General features: G+C 73.8%; 1 pseudogene across 1 annotated transcript; it reads right to left on the bottom strand.

Moving 5' to 3' along the window:
* Positions 1-587: 587 nt before the first annotated feature.
* On the bottom strand, positions 588-16,141 carry LOC148053727 (carnitine O-palmitoyltransferase 1, liver isoform-like; annotated as a pseudogene). Its single transcript, XR_015707920.1, has 19 exons — positions 16,075-16,141; positions 16,004-16,022; positions 15,464-15,584; positions 14,680-14,842; positions 13,524-13,621; positions 12,914-13,051; positions 11,693-11,770; positions 10,880-10,987; positions 10,280-10,364; positions 9,362-9,548; positions 8,156-8,381; positions 6,727-6,832; positions 5,744-5,861; positions 4,109-4,135; positions 2,910-3,041; positions 1,994-2,200; positions 1,328-1,429; positions 883-987; positions 588-788 (listed from the first exon to the last, which is right to left on the bottom strand). The product of XR_015707920.1 is annotated as a carnitine O-palmitoyltransferase 1, liver isoform-like (transcript).
* Between the last annotated feature and the right edge of the window lie 6,209 nt (positions 16,142-22,350).

Here is a 22,350-nt window from a genome sequence, read left to right as displayed (position 1 = left end):
TCCCAGTGCCCCCAGTAACCCCATTATCCCCCCCATTACCCCCCCCCCAGTAACCCCCTAGTGCCCCCCAGTAACCCCCAGCAACCTCCCAGTGACCCCAGTAACCCCATTATCCCCCCATTACCCCCCAGTAACCCCATTATCCCCCCCATTACCCCCCCCAGTAACCCCCAGTGCCCCCCAGTAACCCAGTCAACCTCCCAGTGCCCCCAGTAACCCCATTATCCCCCCCATTACCCCCCCCAGTAACCCCCTAGTGCCCCCCAGTAACCCCCAGCAACCTCCCAGTGACCCCAGTATCCCCATTATCCCCCCCATTACCCCCCCAGTAACCCCCCAGTGCCCCCAGTAACCCAGTCACCCTCCCAATACCCCCCCAGTAACCCCATTATCCCCCCAGTAACCCCCAGTATCCCCATTACCCCCCACTAACCTCCCAGTGCCCCGCAGTCCCCCCATTACCCCCCAGCAACCTCCCAGTGCCCTCCAGTCCTCCCATTACCCCCCAATAACCTCCCAGTGCCCCCCAGTACCCCATTACCCCCCAGCAACCTCCCAGTGCCCCCAGTAAACCCCCAGGTACTCCATTACGCCCCCATTGCCCCCCAGTAACCCCCCAGTGCCCCCAGTTCCCCCAGCACAGACGCCCGCAGCCCGGGGGGGGGGGGTCCCAGCTCTTTATTTGGGAGGGGGGGAGGGGTCCCCTCCCCCCTCACTCCTCCCCCCCCCAGCAGCTCCCCCAGTTCCCCCAGTGCCGCCCGGATCTGACCAGCGAAGCGTCGGGCGTCCTGGGGGGAGGGGAGGGGTCAGAGGGGGGGGAGGGGGTCCGGGGGGGGGAGGGGCAGGTTTGGGGGACCCCCCCCCCCCCGCCCCCCACCTCACCGTGCGGGGGCTGGAGGCTCTGCAGCTGACGTGGAAGATGATGGCGGCCGTGACGTCATCGTCGCCCCCCCGCGCGTAGGAGACGCCGTAGCCGTCGGGGTGGGGGTGGGGGGAGGGGCGCAGGCGCCGGAGGGGGGGGGGGGCGCACCCCAAAAATCACCCCCACCCCCCCCCAAGGGGACCAGGACCCCCCCAATTACCCCTCCCCCACCCAGAGGACCAGGCCCCACCCCCAAATACCCCCCTCCCCCACCCAGGGGACCAGGCCCCACCCCCACCCCCAAATACCCCCCCTCCCCCCAAGGGACCCAGGCATCGGGGGGGGGGGTACGGGATCCCCCCCCCAAAACCCCTCCCCCCCAACCAGGGGCCCAGGACCCCCCACCCCCCTCCAAGGGGACACCCCCCTCCCCCCCGACCCGCCCCTCCCCCCCCCAGCACCCACCGGGGCGAAGCCGCCGCCCGCGGGGCGCAGGGGGTGGGGCAGCAGCGGGGGGTGTGGCCGGGGGGCGGGGCTGGAGGCCAGGGCCCAGGGCTGCCCCAGCACCTGTGGGATGCAAATGAGACCACGCCCCCAAGGCCCAGGACCCGCCCCCAAGGCCCAGGGCTCCCATGGATTCACCCCCAAGCCCCGCCCCTGCAGCACTGACCACGCCCCCCCAAGCCACGCCCTTCCCGGGCCCCACCTCCCAGTGGCCACGCCCATGCCCAGACTTCACCATCCATCACCCAGGCACCGCCTCTCACTTGGCCACGCCCCTTCCCTTGGTCCCTCCCTTCCCTTGACCCCGCCCCTTCCCTTGGCCCCACCCCTCCCCTTGGCCCCACCCATCCTTTGGCCCCACCCCCTTGCCCCCTCCCCTTAGCCCCGCCCCTTCCCTTGGCCCCACCCTTACTTGGCCCTGCCCCTTCCCTTGGTCCCACCCCTCCCCTTGGCCCCGCCCATTCCCGTGGCCCCGCCCCCTCGGTGACCCCGCCCACCTCAACCAGGAAGGGTGTGACTGCAGACCCCCCAGGCCCCGCCCCTGCTCTTGGCTCCACCCCTCCAGTGGCCCCACCCCTTCCCTAGGCCACGCCCCTCCACATAGTGTCGCCCCTTCTGTGGCCCCACCCTCCACCGGCCACGCCCGTTCCGCTGCCACGCCCACTCCCGGGCCCCGCCCACCTCGACCAGGAAGGGGGGGCGGAGCCGCAGCTGCCCGGCCACAGCCGCCAGCGCCTGCAGGTGCCGGTCCAGCCCCGCCCCCGTCATGGCCGCCCGCCGCAGCCCCCGCTGCTGACGCAGGGCCGCGCCCAGCAACGCCCGCCGCCGCGCGCGCTGCGGCGGGGGGGGTCAGCGCCACGCCCCCAAACCCGGGACCCCCGCCCCAGGGACCCCAAACCCCGCCCCCCAGGGACCCCGCCCCCCCGGGACCCCGCCCCCCCGGGACCCCGCCCCCCATCTCGCCCCACTCTTGGGGGCTCCCCCAGGTCCCAGCCCCCCCCCAGGTTTTGGGGTCCCCCCCCCTTTGCAGTGCCCTCCCCCGTTCCGGCCCCTCCCCCCCATTCCGGCCCCCCTCATTCCGGGGCCCCCTTCCCCCCTTCCGGCCCCCCCCATTCCGGGCCCCTCCCCCCATTCCGGCCCCCCCCTCATTCCGGGCCCCCCCATTCCGGGCCCCCCCCCCCCATCCCGGCCACCCCCGTCCGGGCCCCCCCCCCCCCCATTTCGGCCCCCTCCCCATTCCGGGCCCCTCCCCCCCATTCCCGCCCCCCCGTCCGGGCCCCTCCCCCCATTCCGGCCCCCCCATCCCGGCCCCCCCCATTCCGGGGCCCCCTTCCCCCATTCCGGGCCCCTCCCCCCCATTCCGGCCCCCCCCTCATTCCGGGGCCCCCTTCCCCCCTTCCGGCCCCCCCCCCCATTCCGGGCCCCTCCCCCCGTTCCGGCCCCCCCCCCCATTCCGGGGCCCCCTTCCCCCATCCCGGCCCCCCCCCCATTCCGGGCCCCCCCCATCCCAGCCCCCCCCCCCCCCATTCCGGGCCCCCCTCACCCCGCAGCCGGGATCGGCCATGGCGGCCGCCAGCGCCCGCAGGGGGGGGCCGCAGCCCCGCGCCGCCTCCGCCCGCCCCTCCTGGAACAGCAGCGTGGGCACCGCCTGGTAGCACAGGGCGGGGCCGCGCTCCTGCGGGGGCGGGGCCGGGGGCGGGGTCAGGGCAAGGGGCGGGGCCAGGGGTCAGGGGCGGGGCCGCGCTCCCGTAGCAGGGGCGGGGTCAGGGGAGGAGTCAGGGGTCACGGGCGGGGCCGGAGCTGGGCCAGGGGCGGGGCCGCGCTTCTGCGGGGGGCGGGGCCAGGGGCGGGGTCAGGGGTGGGGTCAGGGCTGGGGACACACTTCTGTGGCAGGGGCGGGGACAGGGGCGGAGTCAGGGGTCATGGGCAGGGCCAGGGGTCAGGGGCGGGGCCGCGCTCCTGCGGGGGGCGGCGTCGGGGGCGGGGTCAGGGGTCGGGGTGGGGTGGGTTTGGGGTCAGGGGTTGGGGTCACGAGGTCAGAGATCAGGGTCAGGGGGTCACGGGGTCACGGGGGGCAGAGAGGCCCCAGGTGGTCATGGCAAATGGGGGGGGGGGTCATGAGGTCACAGGGGACAGGGGGTCACCAAAGGGTCACAGGGGTCACGGCACAGGGGGGGGGTCATGAGGTCACAGGGGACAGGGGGTCACCATAGGGTCACAGGGGTCACGGCAAAGGGGGGGTCATGAGGTCACAGGGGGTCAGGGGGGAAGGGGTCACTGTGGGGTCAGAGGGAGTAGGGAGGTCACGATGGGGTCATGGGGTTCAGGAGGTCACCTGGGGGTCACGGGGGAAGGGGTCACCAAGGGGTAACAGGGTTCAGGGGGTCACGGGGGTCATAGCGGGGTCACCAAGGGGTCACAGGGGTCACAACGGGGTCACCAAGGGGTCATGGGGGGCCCAGGGAGGGAAAGACCTGGGGGGAGGGGGGAATTGGGGGTCCCCGGGGGGGGGAGGCCAAGGGGGGGTGGGGTCCCCAGGGGGTTTGGGGGTCCCGGGGGGAGGCCCAGGTGGGGGGGGGGTGGGGGTCCCGGGGGGTGGGGCGCCCGGGGGGGGTCCCGGGGGGGAGGTCCTGGGGGGAGTCCCAGGTGGGTGGGGGGTCCCGGGGGGGGGGGGGGCCAGGTGGGGGGGGTCCCGGGGGGAGGGGCTCCGGGGGGGGGGTCCCGGGGGGGAGGGGCGCTCACGCGGAGCAGGGCGAGCTGCAGCGCCAGCTGGACGAGGGCGTCGGGGGGCGGGGGGGCCCCGGGGGGCGCGAAGGCGAAGACGTGGAGCTGCAGATCGGCCGCCAGCGCCCGGGCGGCCCCCAGGGCCCCGGCCAGCGCCCCCGGCACTGCGCACCCCCAAATCAGCCCCCGGCACCCCAACCCCCCCCCCCCCCGGCACCCCCCCCCCCCCCGGCACTGCGCACCCCCAAATCAGCCCCCGGCACCCCAACCCCCCCGGCACCCCCCAACCCCCCCCGGCACTGCGCACCCCCAAATCAGCCCCCGGCACCCCACCCCCCCCCCGGCACCCCCCCACCCCCCCCCCCCGGCACTGCGCACCCCCAAATCAGCCCCCGGCACCCCACCCCCCCCCCCCGGCACCCCCCAACCCCCCCGGCACTGCGCACCCCCAAATCAGCCCCCGGCACCCCACCCCCCCCCCGGCACCCCCCACCCCCCCCGGCACCCCCCAACCCCCCCCGGCACTGCGCACCCCCAAATCAGCCCCCGGCACCCCCCACCCCCCCCGGCACTGCGCACCCCCAAATCAGCCCCCGGCACCCCAACCCCCCCCCCCCGGCACCCCCCAACCCCCCCGGCACTGCGCACCCCCAAATCAGCCCCCGGCACCCCCCACCCCCCCGGCACCCCAACCCCCCCCGGCACCCCCCAACCCCCCCCGGCACCCCCCACCCCCCCGGCACTGCGCACCCCCAAATCAGCCCCCGGCACCCCACCCCCCCCGGCACCCCAACCCCCCCAGCACCCCCCAACCCCCCCGGCACTGCGCACCCCCAAATCAGCCCCCGGCACCCCCCAACCCCCCCGGCACCCCAACCCCCCCCTGCACCCCAAAATCTGCCCCCAGGCACCCCAGCCCCCCCCCCCCCCCCGGCACCACCCCAACCCCCCCCAAATGCCCCAAACTGCCCCAACCCCCCCCCCCCAAAAAGGGACCTGGGGAGCCCCCCCCAGGCCCCTCCCCCCCAAGGCCCCCCAGCTCCGAGCACCCCAACCCCCCCCACCCCCGAGCACCCCAACCCCCCCCACCCCCCTCAGGCGCCCCCCCCCAAACACCCCCAAAATGGCTTGAAATGCCCCCAAACTGCCCCCAGCCCCCCCAGTTGCCCCCAGTCACCCCCAGTTGCCTCCCAGTTGCCCCCAGGCCCCCCAGTTGCCTCCAGTATCCCCCCAGTTGCCCCAGTTGCCCCCAGTCACCCCCAGTTGCCTCCCAGTTGCCCCCAGGCCCCCCAGTTGCCTCCAGTATCCCCCCAGTTGCCCCAGTTGCCCCCAGTCACCCCCAGTTGCCTCCCAGTTGCCCCCAGCCCCCCCAGTTGCCTCCAGTATCCCCCCAGTTGCCCCAGTTGCTCCCAGTCACCCCCAGTTGCCTCCCAGTTGCCCCCAGCCCCCCCAGTTGCCCCCAATATCCCCCCAGTTGCCCCAGTTGCCCCCAGGCCCCCCCAGTTGCCACCAGTACCCCCCCAGTTGCCTCCCAGTTGCTCCAGTTGCCCCCAGTCCCCCCCCAGTTGCCTCCAATCACCCCCCAGTTGCCTCCCAGTTGTTCCTGCTCCCCAGCAGCCCCCCCCCCCCAGTGCTCCCAGTCCTCCCAGTTACCTCTGGGGGGATGTCCCAGTGCAGGGGCTGGGGGGGGGGGGGGGCCGGGCTCGACCCCCCCCCGACAGTCCCCGCTGTCCTCGTAGCCCAGTTCCAGCACGTCCGTGGCCAGCGCATACTGGGAGGGACCCAGTTGCTCCAGTTGCCCCCAGTTCCCTCCCAGTTGCCTCCCAGTTGCCCCCCAGTTACCCCAATTGTCCCCCCAGTTGCCCCCAGTTGCCCCCCAGTTGCCCCCAGTTCCCCCAATTGTCCCCCCAGTTGCCCCCAGTTGCCCCTAATCCTCCCAGTTGCCCCCAGTTACCCCCAGTTGTCCCCCCAGTTATCCCCAATTACCCCAATTGTCCCCCCAGTTGCCCCCAGTTACCCCCAATTGTCTCCCCAGTTATCCCCAGTTGCCCCCCATCCTCCCAGTTGCCCCCAGTTGTCCCCCCAGTTGTCCCCAGTTGCCCTCCCAGTAGCCCCAGTTGCCCCCACTGGTCCCCATTTACCCTCAATTGTCATCCCCCCCCCGGGGGACCCAGGCATTCGGGGGGGCACCCATGGGTGCGGGGGGGTCCCGGGCGTTTTGGGGGGGCACCCAGGAGTTTGGGGGGGGGTCCCAGGCACTGGGGGGGGCACCCATGGGTGCAGGGGGGCACCCAGGCATTTTGGGGGGTACCCATGGGTGCAGGGGGGTCCTGGGCGTTTTGGGGGGCCCCCCATGGGTGCGGGGGGGTCCCAGCCCCTCGGGGGGCCCCCGGGGGTGCGGGGGGGTCCCAGCCATTTTGGGGGCCCCCCATGGGTGCGGGGGGGTCCCAGCCCCTCGGGGGGCCCCCGGGGGTGCGGGGGGGTCCCAGCTATTTTGGGGGGCCCCCATGGGTGCGGGGGGGTCCCAGCCCCTCGGGGGGCCCCCGGGGGTGCGGGGGTGCCCCAGCCATTTTGGGGGGCCCCCCATGGGTGCGGGGGGGTCCCAGCCCCTCGGGGGGCCCCCGGGGGTGCGGTACCTCCCAGAGGTGCCCCGCCACGGGGGGGTCCCCCCACGAGTGCTCCACGTTCAGCCCCGCGCGCCCGCAGCCGAAGACGACGAGGGTGAAGGATTTATCGAACCAGCTGGGGGGGGATGGGGGCCTGGGTGGGGGGCACCCGCAGCCGGGGGGGCGCGGGGGGGGCTGGGGGGTCCCAGGGGGGATTTGGGGGGTCCCAGGGGAGTTTGGGGGCCCCGGGGGGGGGATTTGGGGTCCCGGGGGAGATGTGGGGTCCCTGGGGGGATCAGGGGGTCTCGGGGGGATTTGGGGGGTCCCAGGGGGATTTGGGGGTCCCTGGTGTGGATTTGGGGGGTCCCGGGGGGAGATGTGGGGTCCCTGGGGGGATCAGGGGGTCTCGGGGGGATTTGGGGGTCTCGGGGGGATTTGGGGGGTCCCTGGTGTGGATTTGGGGGGTCCCGGGGGGATTTGGGGGTCCCTGGGGGGATCAGGGGGTCCCGGGGGGATTTGGGGGTCTCGGGGGGATTTGGGGGTCCCTGGTGTGGATTTGGGGGTCCCGGGGGGTTTGGGGGTCCCGGGGGGATTTGGGGGTCCCTGGGGGGGATTTGGGGGTCCCGGGGGTTTGGGGGTCCCGGGGGGTTTGGGGGTCCCTGGTGTGGATTTGGGGGTCCCGGGGGGTTTGGGGGTCCCGGGGGATTTGGGGGTCCCTGGGGGGATTTGGGGGTCCCGGGGGTTTGGGGGTCCCGGGGGGTTTGGGGGTCCCTGGTGTGGATTTGGGGGTCCCGGGGGGTTTGGGGGTCCCGGGGGGATTTGGGGGTCCCTGGGGGGGATTTGGGGGTCCCGGGGGGATTTGGGGGTCCCTGGGGGGATTTGGGGGTCCCGGGGGTTTGGGGGTCCCGGGGGGTTTGGGGGTCCCTGGTGTGGATTTGGGGGTCCCGGGGGGTTTGGGGGTCCCGGGGGGATTTGGGGGTCCCTGGGGGGATTTGGGGGTCCCGGGGGATTTGGGGGTCCCGGGGGGTTTGGGGGTCCCGGGGGATTTGGGGGTCCCCGGGGGGATTTGGGGGTCCCGGGGGAGTTGGGGGTCCCTGGGGGGGGTTTGGGGGTGCCGGGGGGATTTGGGGGTCCCTGGTGTGTGGATTTGGGGGATCCCAGGAGGTTTGGGGGGGGGTCCCAGGGGGGATTTGGGGGTCCCTGGTCTGGATTTGGGGATCCCAGGGGGATTTGGGGGTCCCGGGGGATTTGGGGGTCCCGGGGGTTTGGGGGTCCCGGGGGATTTGGGGGTCCCTGGGGGATTTGGGGGTCCCGGGGGGATTTGGGGGTCCCTGGGGGGGATTTGGGGGTCCCGGGGGATTTGGGGGTCCCGGGGGTTTGGGGGTCCCGGGGGGTTTGGGGGTCCCTGGGGGGGATTTGGGGGTCCCGGGGGGGTTTGGGGGTCCCGGGGGGCTCTGACCGGTTGTGGCAGGGTCCGTGCAGCAGCGCCTTGGCCTCGGCGTCCAGGTCCCCGTCCCCGGGGGGGTCCCCGGCCCCTCCCCCGCCCTGGGGGGGGTCCCCGGGGGGTCCCCGGCAGCGGGGGGGGGTCGAGGGCCAGGGGGAAGGGGGCTTCGCCCACCACCCGCAGGGCGGCGGCGCTGCCCCCCCCCGCCTGCAGCGCGGCCCGCGCCCGCGCCCAGGGGCGCCTGGGGCCGGGGCCTCAGAGCCCGCGGGGGGCACGGCCCCGCTGCCCCCCCCAGCCCCCCCCCAGCCCCCCACAGCCCCACAGCCCCCCACAGCCCCTTATAGCCCCCCATAGCCCCTCATAGCCCCCCCATAGCCCCTCATAGCCCCCCCACAGCCCCTTATAGCCCCCCACAGCCCCCCCATAGCCCCTTATAGCCCCCCATAGCCCCCCCACAGCCCCTTATAGCCCCCCATAGCCCCTCATAGCCCCCCACAGCCCCTTATAGCCCCCCACAGCCCCCCACAGCCCCCCCACAGCCCCTTATAGCCCCCCACAGCCCCACAGCCCCCCACAGCCCCTTATAGCCCCCACAGCCCCTTATAGCCCCCCCAGCCCCTTATAGCCCCCCATAGCCCCTTATAGCCCCCCACAGCCCCCCATAGCCCCTTATAGCCCCCCCATAGCCCCCCATAGCCCCCCATAGCCTCTTATAGCCCCCCCATAGCCCCCCACAGCCCCCCACAGCCCCCCGTAGCCCCTTATAGCCCCTTATAGCCCCCCATAGCCCCCCACAGCCCCCCACAGCTCCCCCACCCCCCATAGCCCCCCAGAGTCCCCCCATCCCCCCCATAGACCCCCATCCCCTATAGCCCCCCCACAGCCCCCCCATCCCCCATCCCCCCCATAGCCCCCCCATCCCCTATAGCCCCCCCACAGCCCCCCCATAGCCCCCCATAGCCTCTTATAGCCCCCCATAGCCCCCCACAGCCCCCCCACAGCTCCCCCACCCCCCATAGCCCCCCAGAGTCCCCCCATCCCCCCCATAGACCCCCATCCCCTATAGCCCCCCCACAGCCCCCCCATCCCCCATCCCCCCCATAGCCCCCCCATCCCCTATAGCCCCCCCACAGCCCCCCATCCCCCATCCCCCCCATAGCCCCCCCATCCCCTATAGCCCCCCCATCCCCCCCCCCCCATATCCCCCCCGCCCCCCCGTACCTGTCCCCCGCCGTCAGCACCCCCGGGGCCTCCTGGGGGGGCCCCCCCCCGTCCAGCACCCGCTGGAATTGGCTCTGCAGCGCCCGGGGGCGCAGGATGCGGCCCCCCCGCGTCACCGGCACCCGGAACAGCCGCCCCCCGTGCAGCACCGCCAGCGGCCCCCCGCCCCCGCCGTGCCGCAGCCGGTCTGGGGGGGCAAGTCGGGGGGGGGGGGTTTGGGGGGGTTGGGGGGTGGGGGGGGGGCCCGGGGGGGGTTGGGGGTCCCCGGGGGGTGGGGGGCCCGGGGGGGGTTGGGGGGCCCAGGGGGATTTGGGGGCCCCGGGGGGGCGGGGGTCCCTGGGGGTGATGGGGGGCCCAAGAGGGGGAGGTGAGGGTCCCGGAGGGGATTTGGGGGTTCCTGGGGGGATCTGGGGGCCAATGGGGGTGATGGGGGGGGCCAAGGGGGGTTTTGGGGGTCCCGGGGGGCTTAGGGGGACCCAGGGGGATTTGGGGGTCCCAGGGGGATTTGGGGTCCCTGGGGGGAGGTGGGGGGCCCCGTGGGGTGGGGTGGGGGGCCCAGGGGGGGATTTGGGGGGTCCCGGGGGGCGTGGGGGGCCCAGGGGGGATGTGGGGGCATCCCCAAGGGGATTTTGGGGTCCCGGGGGGGTTTGGGGGTCCCAGGGGGGCACCTGGGGATCCCAAGGGGGGTTTCGGGGTCCCCAGGGGGTTCGGGGGCGCCCGGGGGTTGGGGGTGCGGGGTTTGGGGGTGCGGGGTTCGGGGGTGCCCGGGGGTGCGGGGTTCGGGGGTGCGGGGTTCGGGGGCGCCCGGGGGTTGGGGGTGCGGGGTTCGGGGGTGCCCGGGGGTTGGGGTTGCGGGGTTCGGGGGTGCGGGGTTCGGGGGTGCGGGGTTCGGGGGTGCGGGGTTCGGGGGTGCCGTACCCCGGCTCTCCCCGGGCAGGCGCGTGGTGTTGAAGAGCCGCTCGTACTGCGCCGAGCAGGTGGGCAGCGTCCCCCGAAAGAGCACCTGGGGGACCCCCACGTCACCCCGCGCCCCGGCCCCCGCCCCCCAGGGCCCCCAAGGCCCCCAATCCCCCCCGGGACCCCCCAAATCCCCCCCCAGACCCCCCAATCCCCCCCAGGGCCCCCAATCCCCCCAGACCCCCCAATCCCCCCAGACCCCCCAAATCCCCCCCAGACCCCAAATCCCTCCCCCAGGACCCCCCAATCCCCCCAGACCCCAAATCCCCCCCCCCAGGACCCCCCAATCCCCCCAGGATCCCAATCCCCCCCCCAGACCCCAAATCCCCCTCTGGGACCCCCCAAATCCCCCCAGACCCCAAATGCCCCCCAGGACCCCCCAGTTCCCCCCAGACCCCAAATCCCTCCCCCAGGACCCCCAAATGCCCCCCCAGGAGCCCCCAATCCCTCCCAGGATCCCAATCCCCCCCCCAGACCCCAAATCCCCCCGCTGGGACCCCCCAACCCCCCCCCAGGAGCCCCCAATCCCCCCCGACCCCCCCCCAATTTTGGGGTGCTCACGGGGGGCAGCTCCCCGCGGAGGAGGAGGCTGCGGAAGCGCAGGAGGCCGAAGGCCAGGTTGGCGGCGCGGGCGGCCTGGACCCGCGTCGGGGGGGGGCCCAGCAGGTCCTGGGGGGGCCCCGAAGTGTGGGACCCCCGCACCCACCCCCCCCCCGGCACCCCGACACCGGGGACCCCCCCCCCCAGCACCCCGATTTGGGGGGGTCCCGACACCGGGGACCCCCTGCACCCCAAGGGAGCCAGGGGTTGGGGGGGACCCCAGTTTTTGGGGGGACCTCAGTTTTTTGGGGGGGACCCCGGGGTTTGGGGGGGACCCCGGGGTTTGGGGGATCCCGAGGGTTTGGGGGAACCCCAGTTTTGAGGGAGGACTCAGGGGTTTGGGGGGGACCCCAACATTTGGGGGGATCCCAGTGGGTCCGGGGGTCCCTGGCACCCAGGGGGACCCCCAGCATCTGGGGGGGGACCCTGGCTTTTGGGGGGACCCCAGGGTTTTGGGGGGGAGGTTGGGCTTTTAGGGGGCACCCAGGGGTTTGGGGGGGCCCCGGGGTTTGGGGGGGCCGTGGTTTGGGGGCCCCGGGGTTTGGGGGCCCCGGGGTTGGGGGGGCCGGGGTGGGGGGGCCCGGGGTGGGGGGCCCGGGGTTTGGGGGGGCCGGGGTGGGGGGGCCCGGGGTTTGGGGGCCCCGGGGTTTGGGGGGGCCGGGGTGGGGGGGCCCGGGGTTTGGGGGGCCCCGGGGTTTGGGGGGGCCGGGGTGGGGGGCCCGGGGTTTGGGGGCCCCGGGGTTTGGGGGGGCCGGGGTGGGGGGCCCGGCTCACCATGAGGTAGTAGTTGCTGGTGGTGGGGAGGGGGCCGCGGCCCCCCAGGTGCACGTGCTCCTCCCAGAGGTCGCTCAGCTGCGGGGGGGGGGGGGCAGGGGGGGCTGGGGGGACCCCGAAAGCCCCCCGAACCCCCAGGGTCCCCCCGGACCCCATAGGGACCCCCCGGACCCCATAAGGACCTCAAGGACCCCCCAAACCCCCAGGACCCCCCAGCCTCCCCCCGGACCCTATAGGGCCCCCCGGACCCCATAGGACCCCCAGCCCCCCTCTAGGACCATATAGGGAACCCCAGGACCCCCAGACCCCCCCCCCCCCGCACCCTATAGGGACCCCATAGGACTCCAGATCCCCCCCAGGGACCTCATAGGGACCCCCAGGACCCCCCAGGACCCTATAGAACCCCCAGCCCCCCCCCAGGACCCTATAGGGACCCCATAGGACCCCCAGACCCCCCAGGACCCCCCAGACCCTATAGGGACCCCCAGGACCACCCCCGACCCTATAGGGACCCCCAGGACCCCCAGCCCCCCCAGGGACCTCATAGGGACCCCCAGCCCCCCAGGACCCCCCGGACCCTATAGGGACCCCCCAGGACCCCCCCAGAACCTATAGGGACCCCCAGGACCCCCAGCCCACCCCAGGACCCTATAGGGACCCCCAGCCCCCCCAGGACCCCCCAGACCCTATAGGGACCCCCAGGACCCTCCCAGGACCCCCCGGACCCTATAGGGACCCCCAGGACCCCCAGCCCCCCCCAGGACCTTATAGGGACCCCCAGACACCCCCATGACCCCCTAGGACCCTATAGGGACCCCCCAGGACCCCCAGGACCCCCCAGACCCTATAGGGACCCCCAGGACCCCCCAGCCCCCCCTCGGACCCTATAGGGACCCCCAGCCCCCCCAGGACCCCCCAGACCCTATAGGGACCCCCAGGACCCCCCAGAACCTATAGGGACCCCCAGGACCCCCAGCCCCCCCAGGGACCTCATAGGGACCCCCAGGACCCCCAGGACCCCCCGGACCCTATAGGGACCCCCAGCCCACCCCAGGACCCTATAGGGACCCCCAGGAACCCCGCCCCCCGGACCCTATAGGGACCCCCAGGACCCCCAGCCCCCCCAGGGACCTCATAGGGACCCCCAGGACCCCCAGGACCCCCCGGACCCTATAGGGACCCCCAGCCCCCCCGGACCCTATAGGGACCCCCGCCGCTCACGTAGCTGGGGAGGGCCCAGGCTCGCAGGCGCAGCCACCGCTGGAGTTGGGGGCCCGGCCCCCCCAGAAAACTGCGGGCGAGGGCGGGCAGCCGCTCCCGGCCCCCCCCCGGCCCCAGCGCCTGCAGCGAGGCCACGGCCTGGGGGGGGGTCAGCCCGCACCCCGAAACCCCCGGGGGCCCCCTAACCCCCCCCGGGGGCACCCCAAGCCCCCCTCCACCCACAACCCCCCCAGGGACCCCCCACCCCCACCCCCATCCCCTCCCGGGACCCCCCCAAAGTCCCACTGACCCCCCCAGGGACCCCCCGAGCTCCTCAGGGACCCCCAGGACCCCCAAACCCCTGCAGGACCCCCCAGGGCCCCCTTAGGGACCCCCAGCCCCCCCAAGGGACCCCCAGGGCCCCCTTAGGGACCCCCAGCCCCCCCAGCCCCCCCAGGGACCCCCAGGACCCCCCAAGACCCCCCAGGGCCCCCAGACCCCCTTAGAGACCCCCCAGGGCCCCCTTAGGGACCCCCAGCCCCCCCCCCAGGGACCCCCCAGGACCCCCAGACCCCCCCAAGACCCCCAGGGCCCCCTTAGGGACCCCCAGCCCCCCCCGGGCCCCCCTCACCCGGTGGACGGTGTCGTGCAGGGGGGAGGGGCAGGGGGCAGCACCCCCTGGAAGCTGTGCAGCCCCGGCCGGCGCCCCGCGAACATCCGCACCAGCGCCTGCGCCCCGAACCCGCCGTGAGCCCCCAACCCCCCCGGGGACCCCCAACCCCCCCGAACCCGCCGTGAGCCCCCCAACCCCCCCGGGGACCCCCCCCAACCCCCCCGAACCCGCCGTCAGCCCCCCAACCCCCGGGACCCCCCCAACCCCCCGGGCACCCCCCGAACCCGCCGTGAGCCCCCCAACCCCCCCGGGGACCCCCAACCCCCCGGGGACCCCCCCCAACCCCCCCGAACCCGCCGTGAGCCCCCCAACCCCCGGGACCCCCCAACCCCCCCGGGGACCCCCAACCCCCCCGGGACCCCCCGAACCCGCTGTGAGCCCCCCAACCCCCGGGGACCCCCAACCCCCCCGGGGACCCCCCCGAACCCGCCGTGAGCCCCCCAACCCCCCGGGGACCCCCAACCCCCCGGGGACCCCCCCAACCCCCCGAACCCGCCGTGAGCCCCCCAACCCCCCCGGGGACCCCCCAACCCCCCGAACCCGCCGTGAGCCCCCAACCCCCCGGGGACCCCCAACCCCCGGGGACCCCCAACCCCCCCGAACCCGCCGTCAGCCCCCCAACCCCCGGGACCCCCCCAACCCCCCGGGGACCCCCAACCCCCGGGGACCCCCCGAACCCGCCGTGAGCCCCCCAACCCCCCGGGGACCCCCAACCCCCGGGACCCCCCGAACCCGCCGTGAGCCCCCCAACCCCCCAGCCCCCCCGGGGACCCCCATGCCCCGCAATAGCCCCCCCATAGCCCCCCATAGCCCCCCAGGATGACCCAGCCCCCCCCGTAGCCCCCCCAGGACCCCCATTACCCCCCATAGCCCCCCCCGTGACCCCCCAGGCCCCCCCCAGCCCCCTTAGCCCCCCATAGCCCCACCCCCGGCCCCCCCAGCGCCCCCCATGTCCCCCCCAAGGACCCCCAGAGCCCCCCAGGACCCCCCCATAGCCACCCCCAGCCCCCATAGCCCCCCCTCAGGACCCCCCAGGGCCCCCCCAGCCCCCCAGGACCCCCAGAGCCCCCCATATCCCCCCCCGCCCCCCAGGGCCCCCCCGGCCCCCCCGTACCAGCCAGAGGCGGGGGGGGGGCCCGGGCCGCCCCAGCGCCCCCCCGGCGCCCCCCAGCAGCAGGCGCAGCCCCAGGCGCAGGATGAGGCCCAGCAGCAGCCACAGCCCCGAGGCGAAGAGCAGCAGCGCCAGGGCCCCCCGCGCCCCCCCCGGCAGCAGGGGGCTGGGGGGGCGTCAGGGGCACCCCGACACCCCCAGAGCCCCCCAAACCCCCCGAGCCCCCCGAGCCCCCCCGAGCCCCCCTGAGCCCCCCAAACCCCCCCCCCGAGTCCCCAACCTCCCCGGGCCCCCCCGAGCCCCCCCGAGCCCCCCTGAGCCCCCCAAACCCCCCTGAGCCCCCCCAAACCCCCCCCGAGCCCCCCAACCTCCCCGGGCCCCCCTGAGCCCCCCCGAGCCCCCTGAGCCCCCAAACCCCCCTGAGCCCCCCCAAACCCCCCCAGAGCCCCCCAACCTCCCCGGGCCCCCCCAAACCCCCCAGACCCCCATACCTTTGGGGTACCCCCCTTTAATGACCCCCCCCAGTCCCCCCGGTGCCCCCCCCCAACCCCCCCAAACCCCCAGGACCCCCATACCTTTGGGGTACCCCCCCCTTTGAGGACCCCCCCCAGCCCCCCTACCCTTGGGGGAGCCCCCCAGGACCCCCCGGCCCCCTCAGCCCCCCGCACCTTTGGGGTCCCCCCAGCCCCCCCGGCCCCCTCAGCCCTCCGCACCTTCGGGGTCCCCCCCGGCCCCCCGCACCTTTGGGGTCCCCCCAGCCCCCCCGGCCCCCCCGGCCCCCCCGTACCTTTGGGGGAGCCCCCCGGCGATGGCCCCCACCACCCCCAGGGAGGGGTCGAGCCCCGCGGCCTCGCAGAGCCCCAGCGCCCCCCCAGGAACAGCCACGTCCGGGGGCCCGCGGGGTGCGGCTGGGGGGGCGTCAGGGGGACCCCCAAACCCCCCGCCCCCCCGAGCCCCCCAAACCCCCCGCCCCCCCATCTCCCCCTCACCCAAACCCGTGGGGGCCCCCCCGCCTGGATGCCGGGGTCCCCCCAAAATCGGGGACCCCCCTGCACCCCCGGCCCCCCCCCCCCCAAACCCCCGGGTCCCCCCCAAATGCCTGGGACCCCCCCAAACCCGAGGCCCCCCAACTTCTGGGACCCCCCAAACCTCTGGGACCCCCCAACATCTGGAACCCCCAAACCCGGGGTCCCCCCAAACCCGGGGCCCCCCTGAACCCCTGGACCCCCCCCAAACCCCCGGGTCCCCCCCAAATGCCTGGGACCCCCAAAAAGCGGGGACCCCCCAAACCCGCGCCCCCCCCAACATCTGGGACCCCCCCTCGTACCCGCAGGCGCCGCAGCCGCCTCCCCGCCGAGCGCAGCACCCCCAGCCCCAGGTGCCTCAGGGGCCCCGGGCCAGGATCGGGCCCCGCCGCGGCCCCCAGGGACGCCCCGAAAGCGGCCACGGGCCCCGCCTCCGCCATCCTGGGGGAAGAGCGGGAGGCCCGGGGCCCCCCAACATCTGGAGCCCGCGCCCGAACATCTGGACGCGATGCCCGGGCGCCTGGGGCCCCCCTCCAACCCCCCCGAACATCTGGATCCTGCGCCTCAACAGCTGGGGGCGACGCCCGGGCACATGGGGCCCCCCAAAACATCTGGATCCCGCGCCCGAACATCTGGATGCGATGCCCGGGCGCCTGGGGCCCCCCTCCAACCCCCCTGAACATCTGGAGCCCGCACCCGAACATCTGGACGCGATGCCCGGGCGCCTGGGGCCCCCCTCCAACCCCCCCGAACATCTGGATCCTGCACCCGGACATCTGGATGCGATGCCCGGGTGCCTGCGGCCCCTCCCGGACACCTGGGTCCCCCAAAACATCTGGATCCCGCACCCAAACATCTGGATCTCATGCCCAGGCGCCTGGGTCCCCCCATCCGAACGCCCCGAACATCTGGATCCCGCGTCTCAACAGCTGGGGGCAACGCCCGGGCACATGGGGCCCCCCAAACATCTGGATCCCGCGCCCGAACATCTGGATGCGATGCCCAGGCGCCTGGGGCCCCCATCCACCCCCCCCCCAAACATCTGGATCCTGCACCCGGACATCTGGACGCGATGCCCGGGCGCCTGGGGCCCCCATCCAACCCCCCGAACATCTGGATCCCAGTGTCTGAACATCTGGATCCCCTGCCTCAACAGCTGGGCGCGACGCCCGGGCGCATGGGTCCCCCAAACATCTGGATCCCGCACCCAAACATCTGGATGTGATGCCCAGGCACCTGGGTCCCCCCATGTGAACTCCCTAAACATCTGGATCCCGCACCCAAACATCTGGATCTCATGCCCGGGCGCCTGGGTCCCCCCATCCGAACGCCCCGAACATCTGGATCCCGCGCCGGAACATCTGGATACGGTGCCCACGCGCCTGGGTCTCCCCCCCCCCCGATGCCTGCACCCCCCGAACATCTGGATGCGCTGCTTGGACGCCTCCCCCCGCACATCTGGATCCCCCGGGCCCAGACACTTGCCCCCCCCCCCCCAATATCTGGGTCCCCCCGATACCTGCCCCCCGCACATCTGGATCCCACGCCGGCACATCTGGATGGGCTGCCCGGACGCCTGCCCCCCCCCGCACATCTGGATCCCCCCCATGGCCTCGGCCCCCGCCCCCCAGCGAGGACCCAGGCCCCCGGGCCTCCCCCCCCCCCCGCGGACCCAGGCGGGGGTGGGGGGGATGCTCGGCCCCTCCCCCCCCGCCCCTCCCCCATCCCCGGGGGGGGAGGGGATCGATCCTCTCCCCTCCCCCACCGCCAGCATCCCGACATCCCCCGCGACAGTCGATATTTGGGGGGGGGGGGGGGGAGGTAGGGGGAGGTGGGGGGAGGTGGGGGGAGGTGGGGGGAGGTGGGGGGAGGGGGAAAGGGACCCCCCCTCCCCCCTCCCCTCCCCCAACTCACCTTGCCGCTTCCGCCGGCTCAAACCATCCCCCCCCGCGGGGGGGGCGCGGGTTTGGGGGGGCCCCGGGGGTCGGGGGGGGCCCCGGGGGCTTTGGGGGGGCCCCGGGGGTCTCGGGGGGGCCCCGGGGGTCGGGGGGGAGGGGCCCGGGCGTGCGGGGGGTCCCCCCGAGGCTGCGGATGCTGCGGAGGAGGCGGGAGCGGCCCCTCCCCCACCCCGCGAGGGGCGGGGCTTGGGCGGCGGGGCCCCACCCCCACCCCATCCCCCCCCCCGATCGTCTGGGTGCCCCGGGGGATGGGGGAGGGGCGATAACGGGGAGGGGGGGACAGGGGGGGGCACTGGGGGGACATTGGGGTCACTGGGGGTCAAGGACATGGGGGGACGGGGGGGTTAGGGACACTGGGGGGCACTGGGGACACTGGGGGGACACTGGGGGGCACTGGGGGGACAGGAACATGGGGGGACACTGGGGACACTGGGGGGACACTGGGGGACACTGGGGGGGGGGGAGAGGGACCATAAAGGGGTCACTGGGGCCACTGGGGGGACACCGAGGTCAAGGCCGGGGGGGTCACGGGGGTCACATCGGGGTCAAGGACAATGCGGGGACACAGGGGACACACTGGGAACACTGGGGATAATGGGGACACTGGGGGGACACTGGGAGGACACTGGGGGGACACTGGGGGGACACTGGAGGGGACACTGGGGATAATGGGGACACTGGGGGGGCACTGGGAGGACACTGGAGGGGACACTGGGGATAATGGGGACACTGGGGGGACACTGGGGATAATGGGGATAATGGGGACACTGGGGACACACTGGGGACACTGGGGGGACACTGGGGATAATGGGGACACTGGGGGGACACTGGGGACACTGGGGGGACACTGGGAGGACACTGGAGGGGACACTGGGGATAATGGGGACACTGGGGACACACTGGGGACACACTGGGGGCACTGGGGGGACACTGGGGACACTGGGGGGACACTGGGGACACACTGGGGACACACTGGGGGGGACACTGGAAACACATGGGAGGACACTGGGGACAGCACTGGGGACACTGGGGACACACTGGGGACACGGGGGACACTGAGGACACTGGGGGGGCACTGGGGGCACTGGGGACACTGGGGACACAGTGGGGGACACAGTGGGGGGCACTGGGCGGACACTGGGGGGGGCACTGGGGACACTGGGAGGACACTGGGGGGACACTGGGGGGCACCGGGTGGACACTGGGGACACTGGGGGGGACACTGGGGGGGGCACTGGGGATAATGGGGACACACTGGGGACACTGGGGACACACTGGGGCGACACTGGGGGGGGCACTGGGGACACTGGGGACACAGTGGGGGACACAGTGGGGGACACAGTGGGGGGGCACTGGGGTGACACTGGGGACGACACTGGGGACGCACTGGGGACACTGGGAGGACACTGGGGGACACCGGGTGGACACTGGGGATAATGGGGACACTGGGGGGGCACTGGGGGGCACTGGGGATAATGGGGACACACTGGGGACACTGGGGACACACTGGGGCGACACTGGGGGGGGCACTGGGGACACAGTGGGGGACACAGTGGGGGGGCACTGGGGTGACACTGGGGGGGACACTGGGGACGCACTGGGGTGACACTGGGGACGACACTGGGGACGCACTGGGGACACTGGGAGGACACTGGGGGACACCGGGGATAATGGGGACACACTGGGGACACTGGGGGCACACTGGGGCGACACTGGGGGGGGCACTGGGGACACAGTGGGGGACCCAGTGGGGGGGCCCTGGGGTGACACTGGGGACGACACTGGGGACGCACTGGGGACACTGGGAGGACACTGGGGGACACCGGGTGGACACTGGGGACACTGGGGGACACTGGGGATAATGGGGACACTGGGGGGGCACTGGGGGGGGCACTGGGGTTAATGGGGACACACTGGGGACACTGGGGACACACTGGGGCGACACTGGGGGGGGCACTGGGGACCCTGGGGCCCGCGTCCCTCCCCTCCCCCCGGGGGTCCCCGCCGCCGGGGTCCCTCCCCTCCCCCCCCCCCATCCCCCGCACCGGCGCTGCGACCCCGACACCGGTACAGGGGTTGGGAGAGGGCGGGGGGGGGCGGGGGGCGCCCCTCCCCCCAGCAGCGACCCCCGCCCCTCCCCCACCCCCGGCACCTGCGGCCCCTGGGGGGGGGAGGGGGTCAATGGGGGTGGGGGCGGGGTCAATGGGGGTCACCTGGGCGGGGGGGGGGGGTTATGGGGGTCCCGGGTCCCTTGGGGGGTGGGGGGTCAATGGGGGTCCCCCGGGGGGGGGGATGGGGGTCCCTTGGGGGGTGGGGGGCTATAGGGGTGCCCGGGGGGGATGGGGGGTACCCTGGGGGGTGGGGGGCTATGGGGGTGCCCGGGGGGGGATGGGGGGTACCCTGGGGGGGTGGGGGGCTATGGGGGTGCCCGGGGGGGGGTGGGGGGTCCCCCGGGGGGGTGGGGGGTCAATGGGGGTCCCCTGGGGGGGATGGGGGGTCCCCTGGGGGGTGGGGGGCTATAGGGGTGCCCGGGGGGGGGGGATGGGGGTCCCGACCGCCCGGGTCCCTCTCACCTGGGTCCCTCCGGGCGCTGCCCCCCCCGCCCCCGCCCCGGGCGGTTTTAAGGCCTCGGGGTCCCCCCCCTCCCCCCGCCCCTCCCCCCGCTTCCTGCCGGGGCCCCGATCCGGCAAACAGGAAGGGGGGGGCAGGGCCCGGCCGCCGCGTTCCCAGGGCCCCCGCCCCCACCCGGGACCCGCCCTTCCCTCCCCTCCCTCCCCCACCCGGGGACCCCGGCCGGCGGGACCCCTCCCCCCACAGGGACCCCCCTCTCCCTATAGACCTATAGGGACCCCTCCCCCACAGGGAATCCCCCTCCCCCTATAGACCCATAGGGACCCTCCCCTCCCCCACAGGGACCCTCCCCTCCCCCCACAGGGACCCCCCTCCCCCATAGACCCATAGGGACCCCCCCCAGACCCACAGGAACCCACATCTCCCCCTATAGCCCCATAGGGACCCCCCTCTCCCCCTATAGCCCCATAGGGACCCCCTGCTCCCCACATAGAGCCCATAGGGCCCCCCATCTCCCCCTATGGACCCCATAGGGCCCCCCTCTCCCCCCATAGCCCCATAGGGACCCCCCATTTCCCCCTATAGCCCCATAGGGACCCACACATTGGGGGGGCCCAGGCGTCTGGGCCCCACATCTCCTCCTATAGATCCATAGGGACCCCCCCTCTCCCCCTATGGACCCATAGGGCCCCAGGGGGTCCCGGGCACCCCCAGCCCAGGGGGGACCCCCCCCTGCCCCACGGCGGGGACCCACGGCGGGACCCACCCTGCCCCATAGCGGGACCCACCCTGCCCCATAGCGGGGCCCACCCTGCCCCATAGCGGGGACCCACAGCGGGGGCCCTCCCTGCCCCACGGCGGGACCCACCCTGCCCCACGGCGGGACCCACCCTGCCCCATAGCGGGGCCCACAGCGGGACCCACCCTGCCCCACGGCGGGGACCCACGGCGGGACCCACACCCTTCCCATCCCCCATCCCGGGCGCGTCCCGGTTCCCACGGGGGGGGGGGCAACGGCAGCGGGAGCCGAGGGTGGGGCCTCCGACTGGTGCAGCCCAGTATAACCCAGTATGGCCCAGTATAACCCAGTACAGCCTTGTATAACCCAGTACAACCCAATATAACCCAGTATAACCTAGTACAGCCCAGTATAACCCAGTACAGCCCAATATAACCCAGTATAACCTAGTACAGCCCAGTATGACCCAGTATAGCCCAGTATAACGCAGTACAGCCCGGCATAACCCAGTATAACCCAGTACAGCCCAGTATAACCTAGTACAGCCCAGTATAACCCAGTATGGCCCAGTATAACCTAGTACAGCCTGGTATAGCCCAATATAACCCAGTATAACCTAGTACAGCCCAGTATAACCCAGTATAGGCCAGTATAACGCAGTACAGCCTGGCATAACCCAGTATAACCCAGTACAGCCCAGTATAACCCAGTATAGCCCAGTATAACCCAGTACAGCCCAGCATAACCCAGTACTGCCCACTATAGGCCAGTACAGCCCAGTATAGGCCAGTACAGACTGGTACAGCCCCCAGTACAGACTAGTCCAGCCCAGTATAGCCCAGTCCAGCCCAGTGCCACCCAGTATAGCCTGGTCCTGAGCAGTCCAGCCCCCAGTCCAGCCCAGTATAACCCAGTCCAGTGCAGCACAGCCTCCAGTCTAGCCCAGTATATCCCAGTATACCTCAGTGTATCCCAGTATACCCCAGTCCAGGCCAGTATAACTGTTCAGCCCAGTATAAAACAGTCTACCCCAGTATATCCCAGTATACCCCAGTCCAGGCCAGTATAGACCCAGTTCAGCCCAGTATAGGCCGAGTCCAGTGCAGCCCAGCCCCTAGTCTAGCCCAGTATATCCCAGTATACCTCAGTGTATCCCAGTATGCCCCTGTCCAGGCCAGTATAACTCTGTTCAGCCCAGTATAACACAGTATAAACCAGTCCAGCCCAGTATAGGCCCACTCCAGTACAGTATGTCCCCAGTAGACCCCAGTATACCCCAGTTCAGCCCAGTATAGGCCCGCTCTGATACAGTATGGCCCCCAGTACACCCCAGTATACCCCAGTTCAGCCCACTATAGGCCCAGTCCGGTGCAGCACAGCC

Source organism: Nipponia nippon, unplaced genomic scaffold, assembly GCF_047370975.1.
Source record: "Nipponia nippon isolate SJK-2023a ecotype South Korea unplaced genomic scaffold, ASM4737097v1 scaffold_38, whole genome shotgun sequence".
NCBI lineage: Eukaryota > Metazoa > Chordata > Aves > Pelecaniformes > Threskiornithidae > Nipponia > Nipponia nippon.
This window is presented reverse-complemented; position numbering and strand designations above follow the sequence as displayed.